This window comes from Tachyglossus aculeatus, chromosome 17, assembly GCF_015852505.1.
Source record: "Tachyglossus aculeatus isolate mTacAcu1 chromosome 17, mTacAcu1.pri, whole genome shotgun sequence".
Lineage (NCBI taxonomy): Eukaryota > Metazoa > Chordata > Mammalia > Monotremata > Tachyglossidae > Tachyglossus > Tachyglossus aculeatus.
This window is the reverse complement of record NC_052082.1, coordinates 45,802,983-45,808,982: the sequence shown is the minus strand read 5'-3', so window position 1 is coordinate 45,808,982 and position 6,000 is coordinate 45,802,983. Positions and strand designations below refer to the sequence as shown.

At 45.1% G+C, this 6,000-nt stretch overlaps 1 protein-coding gene across 1 annotated transcript in view; it reads left to right on the top strand.

The window, feature by feature from the left end:
- Nucleotides 1–455: 455 nt before the first annotated feature.
- YPEL2 (yippee like 2) overlaps nt 456–6,000 on the top strand; it is a 70,035-nt gene continuing 64,490 nt past the window's right edge. The window contains exon 1 of the mRNA XM_038758932.1: nt 456–583. The gene's annotated coding sequence lies outside the window, so the exon portion shown is untranslated. The remainder of the gene's footprint in view (nt 584–6,000) is intronic.

Sequence of the window (6,000 nt, the reverse complement as noted above, 5' to 3'; positions counted from 1 at the left end):
GCGCTTAGTCCAGTGCTCTGCACATAGTAAGCGCTCAATAAATACGATTGATGATGATATGTACAAGTAAAATAAATAAATAGATAGAGTAATAAATATGTACAAACATATATACATAGTAAGCGCTTAATAAATGCTGCTATTATTAGTAGTAGTATTTTATTATTATTATTACTGAGCCCCCGAGCCTCCGTTTCCACGCAGGGGCCGGTCCTGCCGGGGCGGGGCGGAGGAGCGGGTTGGGGGGGGGCGTGGCTCCGTCCTGGCTTCTGATTGGCCGGTCCTGGATGGGTGTATCCGGCCGTAGCCAATGGCGGGCGTGTTGCTAGGGCCCGGGAGGGGGGGAGAGGCGGGGATTGGTGGAGCGGGCTGTCCATCACGGGGCGGCGCGGGCCCCGGCTGGGCCCGGGAGCGCAGCGCTGCGCAGCGCGGAGGACGGACAGGAGGAGGAGGAGGAAGAAGAGGAGGAAGAGGAGGAAGAAGAGTTGGTGGTACCCACCATCACCCCCCCACCATCATCATCATCATCATCACCCCCCCATCACCCACCCCGAGCCAACGCAGCCGCAGGACCAGGCGCACGGTGAGCGAGGGGGCCGCACCCCCCGGGGGGGGCGAAGGGCGACTCATTCATATTTATTCATCATCATCATCATCAATCGTATTTATTGAGCAATTACTATGTGCAGAGCACTGGACTAAGCGCTTGGGAAGTCCAAATTGGCAACGTAGACAGTCCCTACCCAACAGTGGGCTCACAGTCTAAGAGGGGGAGACAGGGAACAAAACCAAACATACTAACAAAATAAAATAAATTCATTGAGCGCTTACTGTGTGCAGAGCACCGGACTAAGCGCTTGGGAAGTCCAGGTGGGCAACCTAGAGAGCCGGGCCGTACCCAATATCATCATCATCAATCGTATTTATTGAGCGCTTACTATGTGCAGAGCACTGGACTAAGCGCTTGGGAAGTACAAATTGGCAACATAGAGACAGTCCCTACCCAACAGCGGCCTCACAGTCTAGAAGGGGGAGACAGACAACAAAACCAATCAATCAATCAATCAGTCGTATTTATTGAGCGCTTACTGTGTGCAGAGCACTGGACTAAGCGCTTGGGAAGTCCAAGTTGGCATCATATAGAGACAGTCCCTACCCAACAGCGGGCTCACAGTCTAGAAGGGGGAGACAGACAACAAAACCAATCAAATCAATCAATCAATCGTATTTATTGAGCGCTTACTGTGTGCAGAGCACTGGACTAAGCGCTTGGGAAGTACAAGTTGGCAGCATATAGAGACGGTCCCTACCCAACAGTGGGGTCACAGTGTAAAAACAAACAAAACATTTATTTATTTAATATTTAACAAATATTTAACACTTAACAAAACATTTATTTCTCTTACAAAATAAAAGAAATGGAATAAATATGGACAAATAAAAGAAATAAATAGAGCAATAAATACGTACGAACGTATATACAGGTGCTGTGGGGAGGGGATGGAGGAGGGAGATGACTGTGAGCCCTCTGTTGGGTAGGGACTGTCTCTGTATGTTGCCAACTTGTACTTCCCAAGCGCTTAGTACAGTGCTCTGCACACAGTAAGCGCTCAATAAATGCGATTGATTGATTGATTGGCCGCGATGCAGCGTGGCTCAGTGGAAGGAGCCCGGGCTTTGGAGTCACAGGTCGTGGCTTCAATCAATCAATCAATCAATTGTATTTATTGAGCGCTTTCTGTGTGCAGAGCACTGTACTAAGCGCTTGGGAAGTACAAGGTGGCAACATATAGAGACGGTCCCTACCCAACAACAAATCCCGGCTGGGTGACTTTGGGCAAGTCACTTCACTTCTCTGGGCCTCAGTGACCTCATCTGTAAAGTGGGGATTAAGACTGTGAGCCCACACCCCGTGGGACAACCTCATCACCTTGTAAGCTCCCCAGCGCTTAGAACAGCGCTTGGCACATAGTAAGCGCTTAATAAATGCTATCATTATTATTATTATTATTATTATGGGTTCAAATCCCGGCTGGGTGACTTTGGGCAAGCCACTTCAGTCAATCAATCAGTCGTATTTATTGAGAGCTTACTGTGTGCAGAGCACTGTACTAAGCGCTTGGGAAGTACAAGTTGGCAACATATAGAGACAGTCCCTACCCAACAGTGGGCTCACAGTCACTTCTCTGGGCCTCAGTGACCTCATCTGTAAAATGGGGATTAAGACAGTGAGCCCCCCGTGGAACAGCCTGATCACCTTGTAACCTCCCCAGCGGTTAGAACAGTGCTTTGCACATAGTAAGCGCTTAATAAATGCCATTATTATTATTATTATTATTATTATTATTCGCTGGGCCTCAGTGACCTCATCTGGAAAATGGGGACTGTGAGCCCCCCCGTGGGACAACCTGATCACCTTGTTAACCTCCCCAGCGCTTAGAACAGTGCTTTGCACGTAGTAAGCGCTTAATAAATGCTATCATTATTGTTATTATTCTTAACACCGGGGAGGGGAGGGACCGCAGCCCGGCCGCAGCGCCACGTGACCGGCTTGTTTACAAACACGGGCCGCCGGCGGACGGCTGACATCATTCATTCATTCATTCATTCATTCATTCATTCACTCTTCATTCATTCACTCATTCAATCGTATTTATTGAGCGCTTACTGTGTGCAGAGCACTGTACTAAGCGCTTGGGAAGCACAAGTCGGCAACCTATAGCGACAGTCCCTACCCAACAGTGGGCTCACAGTCTAGAAGGGGGAGACAGATAACAAAATAAAACATATTAACAAAATAAATAGAATAAATATTCATTCATTCAGTCGTATTTATTGAGCACTTACTGTGTGCAGAGCGCTGGACTAAGCGCTTGGGAAGTACAAGTCGGCAACATATAGAGACGGTCCCTACCCATCAACGGGATCATGTATATATGTTTGTACATATTTATTACTCTATTTATTTATTTATTTTACTTGTACATATCTATTCTATTTATTTTATTTTGTTAGTATGTTTGGTTTTGTTCTCTGTCTCCCCCTTTTAGACTGTGAGCCCACTGTTGGGTAGGGACTGTCTCTATATGTTGCCAACTTGTACTTCCCAAGTGCTTAGTTCAGTGCTCTGCACGCAGTAAGCGCTCAATAAATACGATTGATGATGATGGAAGGGGGAGACAGACAGCAAAACAAAACGTATTAACAAAATAAAATAAATAGAATAGATATTCATTCATTGTCATATTTATTGAGCGCTTACTGTGTGCAGAGCACTGGCCTAAGCACTTGGGAAGCACAAGTCGGCAACCTATAGAGATGGTCCCTACCCAACAGCGGGCTCACAGTCTAGAAGGGGGAGACAGACAGCAAAACAAAACATATTAACAAAATAAATAGAATAAATATTCATTCATTCAATCGTATTTATTGAGCGCTTACTGTGTGCAGAGCGCTGGACTAAGTGCTTGGGAAGTACAAGTCGGCAACATATAGAGACGGTCCCTACCCATCAGCGGAATCATGTATATATGTTTGTACATATTTATTACTCTATTTTACTTGTACATATCTATTCTATTTTTATTTTATTTTGTTAGTATGTTTGGTTTTGTTCTCTGTCTCCCCCTCTTAGACTGTGAGCCCACTGTTGAGTAGGGACTGTCTCTATATGTTGCCAACTTGGACTTCCGCAGCGCTTAGTTCAGTGCTCTGCACACAGTAAGCGCTCAATAAATACGATTGATGATGATGATGATGGAAGGGGGAGACAGACAGCAAAACAAAACATATTAACAAAGTAAAATAAATAGAATAAATATTCATTCATTGTCATATTTATTGAGCGCTTAGTGTGTGCAGAGCACTGGCCTAAGCACTTGGGAAGCACAAGTCGGCAACCTATAGAGATGGTCCCTACCCAACAGCGGGCTCACAGTCTAGAAGGGGGAGACAGACAGCAAAACAAAACATATTAACAAAATAAATAGAATAAATATTCATTTATTCAGTCGTATTTATTGAGCGCTTACTGTGTGCATTGCGCTGGACTAAGTGCTTGGGAAGCACAAGTCGGCAACATATAGAGACGGTCCCTACCCAACAGCGGGCTCACAGTCTAGAAGGGGGAGACAGACAGCAAAACAAAACATATTAACAAAATAAATAGAATAAATATTCATTTATTCAGTCGTATTTATTGAGCGCTTACTGTGTGCAGAGCGCTGGACTAAGCGCTTGGGAAGCACAAGTCGGCAACATATAGAGACAGTCCCTACCCAACAGCAGGCTCACAGTCTAGAAGGGGGAGACAGACAACAGAACAAAACATATTAACAAAATAAAATTAATAGAATAAATATTCATTCATTGTCATATTTATTGAGCGCTTACTGTGTGCAGAGCGCTAGACTAAGCGCTTGGGAAGTACAAGTCGGCAACATATAGAGAAGGTCCCTACCCAACAGCGGGCTCACAGTCTAGAAGGGGGAGACAGACAACAAAACAAAACATATTAACAAAATAAAATAAATAGAATAAATATGTACAAGTAAAATAAATAGAGTAATAAATAAGTACCAACATATATGCATATATACAGGTGCTGTGGGGAGGGGAAGGAGGTAAGGCGGGGAGGATGGGGAGCGGGAGGAGGGGGAGAGGAAGGAGGGGGCTCAGTCTGGGAAGGCCTCCTGGAGGAGGTGAGCTCTCAGTAGGGCTTTGAAAGGAGGAAGAGAGCTATCGGGGGGTCGCATAACTAATAATGATAGAATTTATTAAGTGCTTACCACGTGCAAGCACTGTTCTAAGCACCGCGATCCATCCACGCAGCCCCTCTGGACCTCGGTTCCCTCCTCTGCAAAATAATAATAATAACAATGGCGTTTGTTAAGCGCTTACTATGTGCAAAGCACTGTTCTAAGCGCCGAGATCCAGCCGTGCAGCCCCTCTCGACCTCGGTTCCCTCCTCTGCAAAATAATAATAAATGGCGTTTGTTAAGCGCTTACTATGTGCAAAGCACTGTTCTAAGCACCGAGATCCAGCCATGCAGCCTCTCTGGACCTCGGTTCCCTCCTCTGCAAAATAATAATAATAACGATGGCGTTTGTTAAGTGCTTACTATGTGCAAAGCACTGTTCTAAGCGCCGAGATCCAGCCATGCAGCCTCTCTGTACCTCAGTTTCCTCCTCTGCAAAATAATAATAATCAATCAATCAATCGTAATTATTGAGCGCTTACTGTGTGCAGAGCACTGTTCTAAGCGCTTGGGAAGTACAAGTTGGCAACATGTAGAGACAGCCCTTACCCAACAGTGGGCTCACAGTCTAGAAGATAATACTACTACTACTAATAATTATATATTATTATATAATAATAATAATAATGATGGCATTTGTTAAGTGCTTACTATGTGCAAAGCACTGTTCTAAGTGCTGAGATCAATCCATGCAGCCTCTCTGGACCTCAGTTCCCTCCTCTGCAAAATAATAATGATGGCATTTGTTAAGCGCCTGCTATGTGCCAAGCACTGTTCTAAGCACTGGGGAGGATACAGGGTGAGCAGATTGTCCCCCCGTGGGGCTCACAGTCTTCATTCCCATTTTACAGATGAGGTCACTGAGGCACAGAGAAGTGAAGTAATAATAATGATGGCATTTATTAAGCGCTTACTATGTGCAAAGCACTGTTCTAAGTGCTGGGGGGATACAAGGTGAGCAGATTGTCCCCTGTGGGGCTCACAGTCTTCATCCCCATTTTACAAATGAGGTCACTGAGGCACAGAGAAGTGAAGTAATAATGATGGCATTTATTAAGCGCTTACTATGTGCAAAGTACTGTTCTAAGTGCTGGGGGGATACAAGGTGATCAGATTGTCCCCCGTGGGGCGCACAGTCTTCATCCCCATTTTACAGATGAGGTCACTGAGGCACAGAGAAGTGAAGTAATAATAATGATGGCATTTATTAAGCGCTTACTATGTGCAAAGCACAGTTCTAAGT